Raw genomic sequence first — 22,119 nt, forward strand, 5'->3', positions numbered from 1 at the left:
TAGGTCTAGGAAATGAAAACTCACTGGGAAAATACTATATTCAAGTAATCTGAGCGTTTAATAATACCACAAATGAATGTACCATGCCGTGAAAGGACGAATCGACAAAAAAAACAACAAAACACCCTTAAGTGTGATATTTTTAATAATTAATAGTTAAATACCACAATATAACAACGGACCCTGTAAAAGCTAAGCAAACTTCTAATAACATTATTTTATTCCAGAAATTCTAATGTTTAACAGCTTTATTCTGGGTGTAAACCGTATTACAAATTACATAACTATGAGGGTGTATAACAGGAATAGTGACAGCCATGTAGCATAATAATCAAATAAGAAATGGGTGTTTGTAAATACGCTGTTGAAAGGAAATGAAACAAGGTGTTTAAGAAACATAAAACTAGAATTCCATCCCAGTTTACTGACGTAATAAGTTAATGTTTTGTATGCTTAGGTGGTTTTGGTATCGTCTTATAAATTGTCTGAAACCCCCCGCTAGTACAGCAGTATGTCTACGGATTTACAATGCTATAATCAGAGGTTCGATTCCTCTCGGTGGGCTCAGCAGATAGCCCGATGTGGCTTTGACCGTAAACCCGACTTGTTTAAAATTGTACATATATATATATACATAAATATATTCACAGGCATACGTGGAATCTTTCAGAGGGGCGTTGCTATACAGCTTTTGCCAGAATGAGATTATGAGTGAAGAACTTCTGCTAAGTTTTTCCGAACGAAGGTAAAAATTGCTCGAACTTCTGCTTCTAATTTTGCCCGAATTAAAACTGAAAATTTGCCCAAATGACTGTAAGTACTGCTAACTAGGGGGTTATCCTACGCTATGTATATAACGTATCTTAACAGGCTATAATTTTAAAATAAAGTTTAGGTTCACTATTATGGAATATCAAATTTAAAGGGAGACAAAGCACCCTCGCTGTTGACGATATTTTCGCCGTAAACAGAGCTACCTGCGTATATCCATATCTGATGTTAAATTAAACTAAGAGATTAGGTGAAAGGCAGCTAGTTAACAGTGCCAATTGCCAACTGTTGGGCTGCTCTTGATAGGCCTAACAGCGTGGTTTTTACTGTCACTCTTATAGAGCACATCCGCCTATAAAAAGCGAAACATTTTTTTTCGGGGTGAATGAAATCGGAACCATGAACCTCAAATTCACACTCTGGACACAATAACTTCTGAGTCACACCGCTTTTGTGATTTTGAAGAATCACTGACGACAAGAAAATTAGCCAATTTGTCTTAGTATTTAAAACTACCAAGGCGTTCTGATATATTTTTATTATCGCACCAGCCTTTGTAACTGTCACGTTAACAAACGTTACTGCACTAGTGTTTGCGACCACTAGAACTATATATCTTATCGCACCAAATTTTGTAATCACATTACTGAATCATTGTAAGTGGTAAGACACCAGAATGATATACATTATCGTACCACTGTTTGTAACGTTCACAATGATGAACATTTATTATACCAGTGTTTGTAATCACCAAAACAAAATACCTGTATATTACTTATATCAGTGCTAATTAACATTAGAACGATTCATATCACTGTATTAATGCTTATAATTGTCAAAATAACATATACAGAGATTATATTTATCACTGTTTGTAATAACTAGAATGATATATATTATTTTACCGGTGTTATTACTCACTAGGATGATATATATTATTTTACCGGTGTTATTACTCACTAGGATGATATATATTATTTTACCAGTGTTATTACTCACTAGGATGATATATATTATTTTACCAGTGTTATTACTCACTAGGATGATATATATTATTTTACCAGTGTTATTACTCACTAGGATGATATATATTATTTTACCAGTGTTATTACTCACTAGGATGATATATATTATTTTACCAGTGTTATTACTCACTAGGATGATATATATTATTTTACCAGTGTTATTACTCACTAGGATGATATATATTATTTTACCAGTGTTATTACTCACTAGGATGATATATATTATTTTACCAGTGTTATTACTCACTAGGATGATATATATTATTTTACCAGTGTTATTACTCACTAGGATGATATATATTATTTTACCAGTGTTATTACTCACTAGGATGATATATATTATTTTACCAGTGTTATTACTCACTAGGATGATATATATTATTTTACCAGTGTTATTACTCACTAGGATGATATATATTATTTTACCAGTGTTATTACTCACTAGGATGATATATATTATTTTACCAGTGTTATTACTCACTAGGATGATATATATTATTTTACCAGTGTAATTACTCACTAGGATGATATATGTTATTTTACCAGTGTTATTACTCACTAGGATGATATACATTATCACACTGGAATATGTGATCATCAAAATGATATATATTACTATCAGTATTTATAATTGCCAGAATGATATACATTGCTGTATTAGTGTTTGTAGTCACTAGAATTATATAAATTACTTTATCAGTGCTTATAAGCACAAAAATGAACTATATCACTGTATCAGTGCTTATTACTTTTCAAATAGGGTGGTTGGCTTTTCAAATGAGATGCCTTCAAGGGTGGGTGGTGGAGGCAGAAAATTTAACTGAGTTAAAGAAAAGATTGGATAGATACATTAGCAGTAATGGGCGATTATAGCTGGGAGCTGGAAGGGACATCCTTGATAGGCTAATAAGCTCTGTTTTGTCTCTTTAAAATGATATGGATTTATGAATTTTATGAATGTTGATGTATGCTATAGTACCAGTGTTTGTAATCATCAAAATAATATACATTACTGTACCAGTGTTTGTAATCACTAGAATGACACATATTTCCGTGTCAGTCTTTTACGTAAAAGAGCATAATGGAGTGCCTGCTCTTTGTTGACCACGGTAATCGCGTCCAGGATTTTAGAGTTGTAAATTAATTAACTTACCGCTGACAAACTATCTTATTCAGTGTTTGTGTTCACCTGTATGTTTCATGTTGTAACTTGAACACACATTATGAGCTAATTTTGTCGCTATTCCAGTGAAAATATTAAACGGTTAATTAATCGAGGGGCAAATGCAACACATCTCCGCCAAATGATCCCAACTTGGCCAATTTTGACTCCAAAAAAATCGAAAACTGTCTACATCACCGGTTGGGTCTTGCAAGAAGACAGCTTTATAAATTAGTTAACATATACGTAAATAGTTCGGCGAAGAACTCAATTTGTGCTTTCCTTGCTGAAAAAGTGAGCCAAAGACAAAAATTCAATAATTGTCAATATCTCTGTTTGGGACCTGTAAAAATATTGTACTAAATTACATGTAAATTGGCCAAAATACGGCAGAGTAATTTTTAAAATACAATAAAATTATTTTTTGGTAACTTGGCCTCTCACAATAATTATTCAAATTGCTAAGTCAAATATTTTTGTTGTTCAATAGGTGTTGCCTGTAGCAAAATATTTGAGTACAAATTTCCATGTAATTCGTCGAAACAATGCTAAGTAATTAAACAAAATCTCTAACATTATGGGATTATTTAAATTTAGACCCACCCCTAAACCGACCAAATTATGCATATTCCATATTTTTGTATTCATATGTATGAGAACTGGCCAAAATATGACGCAGTAATTCCACCATTTTTGTTTATCAATGTGCGAGACCTGTAAAAATGTGCCTTTGTACCAAATTCCATCTTAACTGGGCCAAATACAGCCGAGTAATTGATCAAAACCCCCAAAATGATGTTGTTTTTTGTGTGAGCTCTCACCCCCTAAAAGTACCTCAAATAGGCAAATCCAACTTTTGTTTGTACGTCAATGTGTTAGGTGCATGAAAATTTATATATTTGCCAATATTCATGTCGATAGCTTTAAATAAAACCGCTCAAGAGCCCAAAACATACGTTTTTTGGATTGCTTGACTTTTAAAATCCTTAAATGGGCCTAAATCAAAGAAATGAAAACGATTTCTCGGAGCATTGGAACATGACATATCCCAAAAAGTTTAGGCCCAGCATGGCCAGGTGGTTAAGGTATTTGACTCGTAATTCAAGGGTTGCAGGTTCGAATCCCGTCACACCAAACATGTTCGTCCTTTCAGCCATGGTGGCATTACAATGTGACTTTCAATCCCACTATTCGTTGGTAAAAGAGTAGCCCAAGATTTGGCGGTGGGTGGTGATGACTAGCTGCTTTCCCTCTAGTCTTACACTTCTAAATTAAAGACGGCTAGCGCAGATAGCCCTCGAGTAGCTTTGTGCGAAATTCAAAACAAAACAAACAAACCCTACAAGTTTCAAGTCAATCCGCCAAGAAATTAATGGATAGTGGTCGATTTAAAAAGTGTTTGGAAAAAGAAAAAATAAAGAAAAGAGAAAAGCTTGTCTTCGTTTTAATTGGGGTTTAGGTAAAGTTTTCCACCAACATACAATGCCTTACTTTTTATTTATAGATTATTTTCAGGTCGAATTAGTGGACACAAGCACATCAAGTTGTAACCCAGACAGTTGTGTTACATCCAATTCGAAACATCGTTTTTCGAACTTGCAGCTTGACTGAATAGAATTGTTTGTTTGTAGTTAAGAACAAAGCTACACAAATGGATATATGTGCTCTGTTCATCATGAGTATCAAAACCCAGTTTCTAGCATTGTAAGTCCGCAGATGTACCTCTGTACCGTTATTTACGAACATTTTATAAGCAATAGTAATGAATTACTTCGGCTTGAAAAGCACAACAAACTGCCGAAATCAACTGTTTAACTAAGCTTTGTTTTCGTTAGTTTTTTTAAACATTTCATGATTAATGAAACTATTTATATGTTCGATTTTGTATGTTATAGTATCCTATACACTAGTTTGTAAATGTAAAGTTGTTTTTGAACATTATATTACATCCTGTAACACATATGTAAAATATAATTCAGTAACGTGTAATAAATAAATATTATATTTCTTTAACCTAAATAACGACTTATTTGTTGCAAGTACTGTGCATTTAGCGTATTTTTAATTGAAAAGCTCACTTCTTTGTAGAAAAGATCAAAGTGGCCGTTTATTTATTTGATAGGTTTAGAGTGACTTGCCGCTGGTTCTGTCTCTGTGATGGGGAGAGGGGGGGGGACAAAAATCTCTTCCTCACAAACTTTCAAAAAACTAATAATTATGTGTAATGTTAAAATAAATGAATCATTTCTGTTAAGCAAAATTTCTTACCATTTGTGGCGTAAATAAAATTAATGAAAAATTAAACTTCATTTAAATAATATTCTAGTTCACATCAAAACAGCTAATCAAGAGGTTTTACTAATAAAAGATATTATCTCAGCTATTAATGTATCCTAACCGGCTTGAAGAGTCCTGCTATTTGACGGAATGCCTCAGAGGTTCTGGATATAGCAGATATTAACGTATTACTATAGCTTTTTCAATTTCGTTCCCAAGATCATACTAATAAATTGAGTTTTTTACACTAACCAAACTGAAGAGTGCTAACATAATTTCTCTGTTAACAACCAAATTAGCCAGGACTGAAACTAGTAGCTGGGTTAGGTATAGTATCTGCCGAGTAAATAAAGTCAACGGTTCGGACTCCGCTAGGATTGAGTTTGCACTTTATTTGAATAGATTACAGGGCGGTGTGTTAACATTAAACATTTTGGCAGTTATAATTTTAATTTGGCATTTAAAAAAAATTAGTACGATATTCTTGACCTAACATGGCAAATGGGATAGGTTCATCCTCAGTAATCAATGAAAAGAGACAGCCTTGGTCAGAACTGTTGGCTTAGCCGGTGAGTAAATACGTGTGTCCGAAATTCTTTCGACATGTTTCCACTTCATCAGAAAATCTTATATATCGTAATGACCTGTACAAAAATGATTCCCAATTTAAATCTGGTGTATAACGTACTTCCAGTAAGTAGTGTACTAAAAAATAACCTATATACTTGGTAAGCGTTGTAAACCTAATAGCGAATACAATACAAAAAAAATTCATTGAGTTATATCAATACTCAATTATTTGTTTGAAACACCAGCATAATGAATATCTATATGCTGCATGCTGAATTTCAGGATATATATTCAAAATTATAAATCATCCAGTTTACTGCTGAGCCACAAGGGTGGCTCCTCAGTGGCTCATCGGTGTGTCTGCGGACTTACAACGCTAAAACCCGGGTTTCGATACCCATGATGGGCAGACCACAGATAGCCCATTGTATAGCTTTGTGCTCAATTCAAAACAACAACAACAACAGCCACAAGGGGTTTGTAACAATGAAAGAGTAGGCTCTCAACTTTATTGAATACAGAACATTTTCAATTCAAACTTCTGGGCTAATAATAATATAGAAGAAAATATACAAAAACTGACAAGATTTTTCTGCATGTAAAAATATCGTCTTTATTTATAACTAAACACACCAGACCATCAAGCGTGTTTCATTACTTTACTGAAAACTGGGAAACTTGTGCTGGTCCCGCTGCTGAAAAAACATTTCTGTGTTTGAAGAGGTGTTGTGCCATAAAAAGAACTATAAATAGTATAAATAGTACTCGTTCAGAGATACTGTGTAGGGAGCTCTGCTTAAATTAGTTGGTTCATAAAGGATAAAAATAAATTTAGAAAAGCAGGCGAACTAATATAACACGACGACAAACATTCCTGCTAGTAAGACTGTTACTGTTTTATGCATAAATACCGAAAAAATACATTTCTAAATCAGTTTTCAACCTACACGACTGAACAGCCGGCTCACAAACAATGAGAGCTCATATACAGACGATCCTAATTTGGAACTACTGGCCAGAGAGACTGTACCCAGCCAGAGGTGTCCACCGACTCAAGGATTTTAAAGTATAATAATAGTAATATTAATTCTAATTTTTATGACGTTCCAACAACTAATAATGCACAGAATATTCAGTGGAATCACGTCTTATACCCTGGACCCTTTTATCCGTAGCCTGACACAATAACCTCTAAAAAACACCTACATACACATACTACTTACCCAGCTGAATTCATTAATCCTACATACACATACTACTTACCCAGTTTAATTCATTAATCATACATACACACACTGCAAACCTAGTTAAATTCCTTAATCCTACATACACATACTACTTACATAGTAAAATTAATTAATCCTACATACACATACTACTGACCTAATTGAATTCCTTAAACCTACATACACACACACACAGCTTACCTAGTTAAATGCCTTAATCCTACACACACATACTACTTACCTAGTTAAATTAATTAATCCTACATGCACATACTACTTACCTAGTTAAATTAATTAATCCTACATACACATACTACTTACCTAGTTAAATTCCTTAATCCTACATACACATACTACTTAGCTAGTTAAAATAATTAATCCTACATAAACACACTGCTTACCTAGTTAATTCCTTAATCCTACATACACACACTGCTTACCTAATTGAATTCCTCAATCCTACATACATACTACACCTGCTTGCCTGGTTTTCTTGATCTTGTATCCACATACTGCTTACCTGGTTAAGGTTAATTGATCCTGCATACACACACTGCTTACCTTTTAATTCCTAATCTTGCCTACACACACTGCTTACCTGGTTAAATTCGTTGATCATATATACACACACATACTACTTACCTAGTTAAATACCTTAACCCTATATACACACACTGCTTACCTAGTTAAATTCCTTTATACACATACACTGCTTACCTAGTTAAATTCCTTTATACACACACACTGCTTACCTACCTTAGTCCTATCATACATACGCATACTGCTTACCCGGTTAAATTCCTCAATCCTATATACACATACTACTTACCTAGTTAAAGTAATTAATCCTACATACACATACTACTTACCTAGTTAAATTCCTTAATCCTACATACACATACTACTTACCTAGTTTAAATAATTAATCCCACATAAACACATTGCTTACCTAGTTAAATTTCTTAATCCTACATAAACACACTACTTACCTAATTGGATTTCTTAATCCTACATACACATACTACTTACCTAGTTAAATTAATAAATCCTACATGCACATACTACTTACCTAATTAAACACCTTACTCCTACATACACACACTGCTTACCTAGTTAAATTCCTTAATCCTACATATACACACCGCTTACCTTGTTAAATTCCTTAATCCTACATACACATACTACTTACCTACTTAAATTAATTAATCCTACATACACATACTGCTTACCTAGTTAAATTAATTAATTCTACATACACATACTACTTACCTAATTGAATTCCTTAATCCTACATACTGCTTACCCAGTTAAATTCCTTAATCCTTCAAACACATACTACTTACCTAGTTAAATTCCTTAATCCTACATACACATACTGCTTACCCAGTTAAATTCCTTAATCCTACATACACACACTGCTTGCCTGGTTGGTTCTTAATCCTACATACACATACTACTTCCCTAGTTAAATTCCTTAATCCTACTTACACATACTACTTATCTAATTGAATTCCTTAATCATGCATACACACACTGCTTACCTAGTTAAATTCCTTAATCCTACATACACATACTACTTACCTAATTGAATTCCTTAATCCTACATGCACATACTACTTACCTAGTTAAATACCTTAATTCTACATACATATACTACATACCTAGTTAAATTAATTAATCCTACATACACACACTGCTCACCTAATTTAATTCCTTAATCTTACATACACACACTGCTTACCTAGTTAAATTCCTTAATCATATATACACACACATACTACTTACCTAGTTAAATTCCTTAATCCTACATACACATACTGCTTACCTAGTTAAATTCCTTAATCCTACATACACATACTGCTTACCTAGTTAAATTCCTTAATCCTACATACACATGCTGCTTACCAAGTTAATTTTCTTAATGCTGCAAACATATTCTGCTTACCTGGTTAAATTAATTAAGTCTACATACACACACTACTTACGTAATTGAATTCCTTAATCTTACATACACATACTACATACCTACTTAAATTAATTAATCCTACATACACATACTGCTTACCTAGTTAAATTAATTAATCCTACATACACATACTGCTTACCAAATTGAATTCCTTAATCTTCACCTACACACACTGCTTACCTAGTTAAATTCCTTAATCATATATACATACACATACTACTTACCTAGTTAAATTCCTTAATCTACATACACATACTACTTACCTAGTTAAAATAATTAATCCTACATACACACACTGCTTACCTAATTGGTTTCTTAATCCTACATATACATACTACTTACCTAGTTCAATTAATTAATCCTACATACACACACTGCTCACCTAATTTAATTGCTTAATCTTACATACACACACTGCTTACCTAATTAAATTCCTTAATCATATATACACACACATACTAGTTACCTAGTTAAATTCCTTTATCCTACACACACATACTGCTTACCTAGGTAAATTCCTTAATCCTACATACACATGCTGCTTACCAAGTTAATTTCCTTAATCCTGCAAACATATTCTACTTACCTAGTTAAATTAATTAAGTCTACATACACACACTACTTACGTAATTGAATTCCTTAATCTTACATACACATACTACTTACCTACTTAAATTAATTAATCCTACATACACATACTGCTTACCTAGTTAAATTAATTAATCCTACATACACATACTACTTACCTAGTTGAATTCCTTAATCCTACATACACATACTGCTTACCTAGTTAGATTAATTAATCCTACATACACATACTGCTTACCCAGTTAAATTCCTTAATCCTACATACACATACTACTAACCTAGTTAAATTCCTTAATCCTACATACACACACTGCTTACCTAATTTAATTTCTTAATCCTACATCCATACATACACATTAATTAATCCTACATACACACACTGCTTAATTTAATTAATCCTACATACACATACTGCTTATCTTAATCATATATACTTAATACTAGTTACCTAATAAATCCTTTATCATACACATACTGCTTACCTGGTTAAATTAATTAATCCTACATACACATACTGCTTACTTAACCTGGTTGAACATTCTACTAATCCTACATACACATACTACTTATCTAATTGTTCTTAATCTTACATACATCTTTACCTATTAATTAATCCTACATACACATACTACTTACCTAGTTAAATTCCTTAATCCTACATACACATACTGCTAACCTAGTTAAATTCCTTAATCCTACATACACACTACTTACCTAATTGAATTCCTTAATCCTACATACACATACTACTTACCTAATTGAATTCCTTAATCCTACATACACATACTGCTTACCTAGTTAAATTCCTTAATCCTACATACACATACTACTTACCTAGTTAAATTCCTTAATCCTACATACACACACTGCTTAATTAGTTAAATTCCTTAATTCTACATACACATACTGCTTACCAAGTTAATTTCCTTAAATCTACTTACATATACTACTTACCTAGTTAAATTAATTGAGTCTACATACACATACTCCTTACGTAATTGAATTCCTTAATCCTACATATACATACTACTTATCTAATTAAATTCCTTAATCCTACATACACATACTACTTACCTACTTAAATTAATTAATCCTACATACACATACTGCTTACCTAGTTAAATTAATTAATCCTACATACACATACTACTAACCTAATTGAATTCCTTAATCCTACATACACATACTACTTATCTAATTGAATTCCTTAATCTTACATACACACACTGCTTACCTAGTTAAATTCCTTAATCCTACATATACATACTATTTACCTACTTAAATTAATTAATCCTACATACACATACTACTTACCTTATTGAATTCCTTAATCCTACATGCACATACTACTTACCTAGTTAAATACCTTACTCCTACATACACACACGGCTTAATTAGTTAAATTCCTTAATCCTACATACACATACTACTTACCAAATTAATTTCCTCAAATCTACATACATATACTACTTACCTAGTTAAATTAATTGAGTCTACATACACATACTCCTTACGTAATTGAATTCCTTAATCCTACATACACATACTACTTACCTAATTGAAATCCTTAATCCTACATACACATACTACTTATCTAATTGAATTCCTTAATCTTACATACACACACTGCTTACCTAGTTAAATTGCTTAATCCTACATACACATACTACTTACCTAGTTAAAATAATTAATCCTACATACACACACTGCTTACCTAATTGAATTCCTTAATCCTACATATACATACTACTTACCTAGTTAAATTACTTAATCCTATATACACACACATACGTCTTACCTTATTCAATTCCTCAATCCTACATACACATACTGCTTACCTAGTTAAATTCCTTAATCCTACATATTCATACTACTTACCTAGTTAAATTCCTTAATCTTACATACACACACTGCTTACCTATTTAAATTCCTTAATCCTACATACACATACTACTTACCTAGTTAAATTCCTTAATCCTACATACACATACTGCTTACCTAGTTAAATTAATTAATCCTACATACACATACTACTAACCTAGTTAAATTCCTTAATCCTACATACACATACTGCTTACCTGGTTGAATTCCTAAATCTTACATATACATACTACTTATCTAATTGAATTCCTTAATCTTACATACACACACTGCTTACCTAGTTAAATTCCTTAATCCTACATACACATACTATTTACCTACTTAAATTAATTAATCCTACATACACATACTACTTACCTAATTGAATTCCTTAATCTTACACACACATACCACTTACCTAATTGAAATCCTTAATCCTACATACACATACTACTTATCTAATTGAATTCCTTAATCTTACATACACACACTGCTCACCTAGTTAAATTGCTTAATCTTACATACACATACTACTTACCTAGTTAAAATAATTAATCCTACATACACACACTGCTTACCTAATTGGATTCCTTAATCCTACATATACATACTACTTACCTAGTTAAATTACTTAATCCTATATACACACACATACGTCTTACCTTATTCAATTCCTCAATCCTACATACACATACTGCTTACCTAGTTAAATTCCTTAATCCTACATATTCATACTACTTACCTAGTTAAATTCCTTAATCTTACATACACACACTGCTTACCTATTTAAATTCCTTAATCCTACATACACAAACTACTTACCTAGTTAAATTCCTTAATCCTACATACACATACTGCTTACCTAGTTAAATTAATTAATCCTACATACACATACTACTAACCTAATTGAATTCCTTAATCCTACATACACATACTACTTACCTAATTGAATTCCTTAATCTTACATACACATACTACTTATCTAATTGAATTCCTTAATCTTACATACACACACTGCTTACCTAGTTAAATTCCTTAATCCTACATACACATACTATTTACCTACTTAAATTAATTAATCCTACATACACATACTACTTACCTAATTGAATTCCTTAATCCTACATGCACATACTACTTACCTAGTTAAATACCTTACTCCTACATACACACACGGCTTAATTAGTTAAATTCCTTAATCCTATATACACATACTGCTTACCAAGTTAATTTCCTTAAATCTACTTACATATACTACTTACCTAGTTAAATTAACTGAGTCTACATACACATACTCCTTACGTAATTGAATTCCTTAATCCTACATACACATACTACTTACCTAGTTAAATTCCTTAATCCTACATACACATACTACTTATCTAATTAAATTCCTTAATCCTACATACACATACTACTTACATACTTAAATTAATTAATCCTACATACACATACTGCTTACCTAGTTAAATTAATTAATCCTACATACACATACTACTAACCTAATTGAATTCCTTAATCCTACATACACATACTACTTATCTAATTGAATTCCTTAATCTTACATACACACACTGCTTACCTAGTTAAATTCCTTAATCCTACATATACATACTATTTACCTAATTGAATTCCTTAATCCTACATGCACATACTACTTACCTAGTTAAATACCTTACTCCTACATACACACACGGCTTAATTAGTTAAATTCCTTAATCCTACATACACATACTGCTTACCAAATTAATTTCCTCAAATCTACATACATATACTACTTACCTAGTTAAATTAATTGAGTCTACATACACATACTCCTTACGTAATTGAATTCCTTAATCTTACACACACATACTAATTACCTAATTGAAATCCATAATCCTACATACACATACTGCTTACCCAGTTAAATTCCTTAATCCTACATACACATACCACTACTGGTTAAATTCTTATCCTACATACACATACTACTTACTTAGTTAAATTCCTTAATCCTACATACACATACTACTTACCTAGTTAAAATACTTAATCCTACATAAACACACTGCTTACCAAATTGAATTCTTTAATCGTATACACACACACTGCTTACCTAACTGAATTTCGTAATCCTACAAACACATACTACTTACCTAGTTAAATTAATTAATCCTACATACACATACTACTAACCTAATTGAATTCCTTAATCCTACATACACATACTACTTATCTAATTGAATTCCTTAATCTTACATACACACACTGCTTACCTAGTTAAATTCCTTAATCCTACATATACATACTATTTACCTACTTAAATTAATTAATCCTACATACACATACTAATTACCTAATTGAAATCCTTAATCCTACATACACATACTGCTTACCCAGTTAAATTCCTTAATCCTACATACACATACCACTTAACTAGTTAAATTCCTTAATCCTACATACACATACTACTTACTTAGTTAAATTCCTTAATCCTACATACACATACTACTTACCTAGTTAAAATACTTAATCATACATAAACACACTTACCAAATTGAATTCTTTAATCCTATACACACACACTGCTTACCTAACTGAATTTCGTAATCCTTATTTTACCTGGTTATTAATTAATCCTATACACATACTGCATCTAATTGAATTCTGCTTACATACTCACTGGTTAAATTCGTGAATCCTACATACACATACTACTTACCTAGTTAAAATAATTAATCCTACATACACACACTGCTTACCTAATTGATTTCTTAATCCTAGATATACATACTACTTACCTAGTTAAATTCCTTATTCCTATATACACACACATACTACTTACCTTATTCAATTCCTCAATCCTACATACACATACTGCTTACCTAGTTAAATTCCTTAGTCCTACATATTCATACTACTTACCTAGTTAAATTCCTTAATCTTACATACACACACTGCTTACCTATTTAAATTCGCCAATCCTGCATACACAAACTACTTACCTGGTTAAATTCATTAATCCTACATACACATACTGCTTACCTAGTTAAATTAATTAATCCTACATACACATACTATTAACCTAATTGAATTCCTTAATCCTACATACACATACTACTTACCTAATTGAATTCCTTAATCCTACATACACATACTACTTATCTAATTGGTTCTTAATCTTACATACACACACTGCTTACCTGGTTAAATTCGTAATCCTACATACACATACTGTTTACCTGCTTAAATTAATTAATCCTACATACACATACTACTTACCTAATTGAATTCCTTAATCCTACATGCACATACTACTTATCTTGTTGAATTCCTTACTCCTACATACACACACGGCTTAATTAGTTAAATTCCTTAATCCTACATACACACACTGCTTACCTAATTGAATTTCTTAATCCTACATATACATACTACTTACCTAGTTAAATTAATTAATCCTACATACACACACTGCTCACCTAATTTAATTGCTTAATCTTACATACACACACTGCTTACCTAGTTAAATTCCTTAATCATATATACACACACATACTACTTACCTAGTTAAATTCCTTTATCCTACACACACATACTGCTTACCTAGGTAAATTCCTTAATCCTACATACACATACTGCTTACCAAGTTAATTTCCTTAATCCTGCAAACATATTCTACTTACCTAGTTAAATTAATTAAGTCTACATACACACACTACTTACGTAATTGAATTCTTTAATCTTACATACACATACTACTTACCTACTTAAATTAATTAATCCTACATACACATACTGCTTACCCAGTTAAATTAATTAATCCTACATACACATACTACTTACCTAGTTAAATTCCTTACTCCTACATACACACACGGCTTAATTTAGTCCTAAATACACATACTAGTCCTGGTTAAATTAATTAATCACATATACATACCTGGTTAAATACCTTACTTAAATTAATTAATCCTACATATACATACTATTTACCTACTTAAATTAATTAATCCTACATACACATACTACTTACCTAGTTAAATTCCTTAATCCTATATACACACACATACTACCTACCTTATTCAATTCCTCAATCCTACATACACATACTGCTTACCTAGTTAAATTCCTTAATCCTACATATTCATACTACTTACCTAGTTAAATTCCTTAATCTTACATACACACACTGCTTACCTAGTTAAATTCCTTAATCTTACATACACATACTACATACCTAATGAATTCCTTAATCCTACATACACATACTGCTTACCAAGTTAATTTCCTTAATCCCACATACATATACTTATTTCATATTAAAAATAATTAAGTCAACATACACATACTACTTACGTAATTGAATTCCTTAATCCTACATGCACATACTACTTACCTAATTGAATTCCTTAATCCTACATGCACATACTACTTACCTAATTGAATTCCTTAATCCTACATACACATACTACCCTGCACATGCACAACTATCTCATAAAACTTGGTATTATTATGATACGATTAATAGTTTTACTCAACTATTCCACTTTTTTGAGAAAGATAGGTAGCTACTGGACAAACATACAACCTAAACAGATAAATAAAATATCAAAATAGTTTTAATCATTTTCAGCTCTAGACACACGCGGAGCAGGTTATCTGTGACAAACATTGCAGATGATAAAGTGTCAAGACCATTTTGTTCTCACGTGCCTGAGAACTGTACAAAGATAATTCATGTCCCTTTGTTCCGCGACAATAATCAACGCATTCCTTAGTTTCTCACACTCAGAGGACAAAAACAAGATGACAAAAGTTTGTTCGACAAATTTTCAGTTAGTAATTTTATAAAACAAACGATTGACAGCTCTAACATATGTACGATATGAAGTCTAGAGTACAGAAAAAAAGCCTCCCAGACGGTTCCCTGCTGTTAGGGGCAGGCTAGTTGGTCGATGGTGTATATGTACAACACGGTCTTACTGTATAATTGGACTACGCGTCGTAAAAAACTAACACAAACTGTTGGATCAGTGAGAGTCAGTGTTTCACAATAGAGAATAAAATTTCAGCAGTATGCATTATGGATCTGACTCCATTTAAAAGAATTATAAATAACAACGTTGAAACAAGATCGGCACTACTATATGAAGGGTCAACTCTACCCCTTATCTTTGCACATCCCGTACGATAACTACATTTTTTATTAGAACGTTTCATTAGAATTTTGAAATGGCTTCAAATTGTATTATTTATATTAAGATAACCTCAAAGTTCGTTATTATTGGAGCATTTCTTTAACATGAGTTTAAGGATTCGTTTAACCAACCACTGACGATTCAATTGTCATTAACATTTTACAATATTTTACCACTAGAGAAAGTTAAAATAAACTTTCAAAAGCGCCCCTAACTTAAGTGCGTTTTGACTACTTTTATAATCTTGTATATATATGTACACTACTTTCCGAGTATCAGAAATGGACTTTGCCAAAAACCGTAACAAATTCGCTTCAGTTAAATCAGTTTAGAAAAAACACGCAACGGAAACATGATTAAAATTAGTTTTGTTCTAACGTAATTCCATTGACATCAACGATTTAGGTTCTGCCATTTATATCACAGATCTGTTTCATGCCATTTACATCAGGGACTTAAGTTATAGTGTCTAATAAATCTCTAAAAGAGGTTAAAACTTCAGTTTCAATTCAATTTGACAACCCCACTTATCTAAAAACAGAAAGCTAATTTAACATGAGTGAAAAATTAGTCATGATGGTAGGTCGGCCTATAATACATTCAAATTGCTATAGAAATAATTTTCAAATAAAAAATGCTGGTGTGCTAAGTATAATGTGATGAAATCTAACTATTTGCCCCACTTTCTTAAGTATGTTGACTTTTAAGAAAAAAATTCTATACAATCATCATAAATTTTGTGATGTCTTCATCATCATTTAACATAGAAAATTTAAAAAAGCAGTTTAATAAAGAAAGAAATTATATAATTTATAAGCATGTTTGGGGTAACTTTGTATATATATATATATATATATAGAAGCTGACTCAATTAAATGTTTCTAAACTTTACAGTTTGAGTGTTTGATCATTTACTAAAACTTCATAATTTCATACTCTATCAAACTACCGAGACATGAATTAGACTGAAAAAATTTAAAAGTATTAAGGTAAATATTCAGGTTTCAAGAAGCAAGAAAGGTTAAACAATTTTATATTTCCTATGATATAACCAAAACTAAACAAAAATTTATGTAGGTTTATCCTGAGTAACAAAATTCTTTGACTATAGACTGGTAAAAATATATTAAAAAAAACTTATCCTGCGTATCAGACTTCTTGTAGTGTAGTTTGATAACATTAAATGACACAAATTAATCCTATGTATCAGACTTCTTGTAGTGTAGTCTGATAATGTTAAATGACACAAATTAATCCTATGTGTCAGACTTCTTGTAGTGTAGTTTGATAACGTTAAATGACACAAATTAATCCTATGTGTCAGACTTCTTGTAGTGTAGTTTGATAACATTAAATGACACAAAGTAATCCCATGTATCAGACTTCTTGTAGTGTAGTTTGATGACGTTAAATGACACAAATTAATCCTATGTATCAGACTTCTTGTAGTGTAGTCTGATAATATTACATTGTGCAAGTTAATCCTATGTGTCAGACTTCTTGTTGTGTAGTTTCATAACATTAAATGACGCAAATTAATCCTCTGTGTCAGACTTCTTGTAGTGTAGTCTGATAATATTAAATGGCGCAAATTAATCCTATGTGTCAGACTTCTTGTAGTGTAGTTTGATAACATTAAATGACACAAATTAATCCTGAGTATCAGTTAATAGTGTATTCGTACATTTATCGGGCTTGAGACTCAGAAAGAATAATTACAAATTCGACATTTGTGCGCTGAATATCAAATAATGGGAGCGTACCAGAATGTGTTAAATGACTTTAATCAGGACGTCAATCAGAATTCTCATATTATGAGAAGTCGGATTTCTTAACGCTCAAACAATTCGACCAAGTTTTTGTTCCGTATGTCGTTTAAGCATTATTACACGTTAATCTCGCAGTACGATCAATATGTAATTTACGCTCACTCGAGACTTATAACAGCACAACATGGGGTGAGTTTAGAAGTCCCCTGGTGGGTCAGCGGTAAGTTTACGGACTTGCAACACTAACATACGGGTTCGATTTCCCGTAGGGGGTCAGAGCCAATTGTGCAGCTATGCGCTAAAACAAACAAACTATGAAGATTATTCACAAGTGAGTGAATTCTGTAGAAAATTCCCTCCACAATTTCTTTGTATTCAGTCTCACATAAATAAACGGTTCGACAATATCAAAATGATAACAGATGTAAAGTACATTACATTTCCTTGTTTTGATGTTAACGATATAAACAAAATGTTATATCTTGTTTTCTGTCTGAGTGGAATTTAATCCTTAAATTTTTAAGATTATTATGCTTTAATAGACCATGCCTCAATGATATCAGATGCTTGTTTTCGGACATTCGCTCAAAGCTGCTCAAAGGCTATCTGCACTAACCGTCCTTAATTTTGAGTGGCCCTGCATGGTGCTTGAGTCGTAATCTGAGGATCCCGGGCTCGAATTCCTGTCACATCAAACATGCCCGCTCTTTCAACCATGGATGCGTTATAATGTGGCGGTCAATCCCAGGAATCATTGGTAAAAGAGTAGCCCTAGAGTTGGAGGTGGGTGATGATTACTGGCTGTCTTCCCTATAGTCCTACACTGCTAAATTAGGGCCAGCTAACGCAGATAGCCCTCGTATAGCTTTGCGCGAACTTAAAAAAAACAAACTTTAATTTTGAACTGATGGGATAGCAGAAAGGCAGCTAAGTGAACAACACCCATTGCCAACACTAGGGTTAATGTCGTCTGAACGAATAGTGGGATTTAATCGTCACTCTTATAACGCATACTGGCTCCAAAGTACAAACCGTGGACTCACAAGTCCATAGTCCAGCATGCTAACTTACTTGGCCACACTCGGCCCACGTCAGATGTTAATCGACTTACGGGTTATTTTAAGCATCATTTTAAAAGCGCATAGTTCCAATGGCTTTTAAAGAAGAATGATTAAAATAATTCTATTTGTTTCGTTTGGACAGACACGTATTTACCACTAAGAAGAATACAAAAATATATAGGTTTCAAAAAAAAATACCACGAGAGAGACACACTTGAAAATCATTATTTAAGAATTACGTTTTAACATTTTGTTCCTGTTATAGTGATTTAGTTAAATGTTAACATTCAGTATGCATGAATTTAGCTACCAGCTTGAAACGATATTAGATGAATGTTTTACTTTCCTTAATAGTTTACACAATGTGGAACCATATGATCCCTTTCTTTGTTACATATGCATAAATTAACCTAAACTGACAATAATATTTTAACAGAAATATAATAATATAACGGAAAAAAGGAAGTCAGAGTACGTGACCTGATTAATATGCAAATCAGTTACCTTTCAGTCCACTATTCTCTCAGACTGAAGTAGAAATAAATTACCCCAAAATATCTTAACAATAAAACAGAATGTAGTAGAAGACTGTTTGTAGCCATTTTCTACGAAAGAAGAAAAAGAAAAGAAAATTATAACGAATACTATTTAAATGTAAGCACATCGGGCGGTCTAATGCATTCACTGGGGGAATCGAACCTTTGACTTTTGCATTGTAAATCTGAAGACTTACCGCTGTCCCATCGGCGGGCGTATAGTGAAAAGGAAATTATATACAAACCTGTTTTCCTGAGCTTTTAAACGCCTACATATTTTTTACATTTTTATAATTGAAATTAGAACATATTATTACTGTTGTGCTACCTGGTTTATATAAAGGAGAATAACACGGTCTACATATACACAGCTTGGTCGTAATGGCTCAAAAAAACAAAACCAGATCACTGAGAAGGCGGTTTTTCTCTCTCTGTTAAAAGTTATATCGTTTACACATAGTTAAACATTCCTTACAACATAAAAACAAGAATTACAAATAAAATGGAGCTCACTATACGGAATAACTAAGTTCCGAGAAAGGAGCCACAAGCTCTGCACGCCAGTAATAGCATACTGCATAACCTGGAGGCTATGCCTCCAAATCCATCCTTTTTAGCTATCAACTCGTGAACGGTGAATGATCTCGTAAAACCACGAACCCCGTCATTCAGCGGCCGCGACATAAGGGCCGAGCGACTATGGCACGCCGGTAGACAGCCTGGGGCACGGGGCGCAGGCCAGGCTGCAAGAGCATGTCATGCCGCCCCAGCGCTGCATGTTCTTCCTCCCAGCATCTAAGAGTTTCTAGGCTAAGCACTCTACTTACCAGCTGGCCCCTACACTGAAGGAAAGGCTACGGTGCGGAGTCCACAGGTTCATGGTATGTTTATAACTATCGTAATCTTCATGGAATACAAGGTCACGAGAAAAACAACAACTCGTCAATGAATATCGTTAGGTCTAATTTCCACGTTTATCCTCAAAATATACAGAACTGCGATACGGACGAATCCAATTTCCGTCTTGGGCACTTTCACTTTTTCTTACTATATAGGATGCGTAGGTTGTGCCACACCATCGCTACAGGGGAAATTTTCAGTTCTAGTGTAACTTTTTTTTAACACCTGAAATAAAGTTAGAAAGAAACGATCACAAAAGCACGATATAAAGGAGTTTTTGAATTAATAATCAACCCGACTAATCTGAGCGTCAACAAACACTGTAGTAATTAGAATTTTAAAAAAAATGAAACACCGTGAAACTTGCACAAAGCAACAGCACCACTCGTCGACCTGTCCGCTCGCAAACCTGCAGCACTAAAGTCCCCGTGACGGTGGATTCCTCCCTTACAGGCCCCTCAAACTTGTTGACCAATCACAGACGGCGGGCATCTCGAACGGCAACGACCTGTCCAAGGTAGGGAACAACGCTTATACAAGGCATATTTTTATACAGTTTTAGGCTCCTAACCTGATCCAAGCACGCCTTGTGTTGCAGGCAGACATATTGACTTGTCTAGTCGCTTACATCCCTCACCATTTCAATGGACAAGTGTGGTCAGTATCTTAACAAGCGATTAACAGCAAAACTTACAACTTTGATTTCAAGTGGTTGTGTGCAGAGTGTTGTCAGTCCCATATAACAGTCGAAAAGGCAATGTAGATCAACAGGTTGGAGTTTCTACTTAAGTATGCATAAAACCGGTAATACAAGTATACCGCTATTATGAAGCATGTATCCAGTCAATGTGTTAAATGGCTTCTCGTCAATCACAATTTCTAGTAATACACAGAAATGAACAATACAAACCTCCCCGTACAAGTTGACTTTCCAAAATCCTGTTCACTGGTGTTGACTCCAAAATTTGATTCTCTAACACAACCAGACGCATACACTAGTTATTTTACTTGCAAGGTCCAGGGGTTCTTCTTAAGTGGGTAATATCTAGTACCCTACCACAAATAAGACCATGTTATGATGGTACGTAAACGTTTCCAATGACAAACAAAATATTTGAATCTTTCTACAAATAATTTTGATTTTTTCCTAATAATGTAATTTTTAAATTTTCCTATGCATTTTTTATATTAAAGCATAAAAAATCTCTTTTGTAATTACTTTATT

The 22,119-nt window shown here is 32.8% G+C and overlaps 1 protein-coding gene across 1 annotated transcript in view; it reads right to left on the reverse strand.

The window, feature by feature from the left end:
* The window catches only part of LOC143228557 (protein dachsous-like), a 156,288-nt gene extending 135,352 nt beyond the window's left edge, over nt 1–20,936 (reverse strand). Inside the window, exon 1 of the mRNA XM_076459799.1 lies at nt 20,822–20,936. The gene's annotated coding sequence lies outside the window, so the exon portion shown is untranslated. The remainder of the gene's footprint in view (nt 1–20,821) is intronic.
* Between the last annotated feature and the right edge of the window lie 1,183 nt (nt 20,937–22,119).

Source organism: Tachypleus tridentatus, chromosome 10, assembly GCF_004210375.1.
Source record: "Tachypleus tridentatus isolate NWPU-2018 chromosome 10, ASM421037v1, whole genome shotgun sequence".
Taxonomy (NCBI): domain Eukaryota; kingdom Metazoa; phylum Arthropoda; class Merostomata; order Xiphosura; family Limulidae; genus Tachypleus; species Tachypleus tridentatus.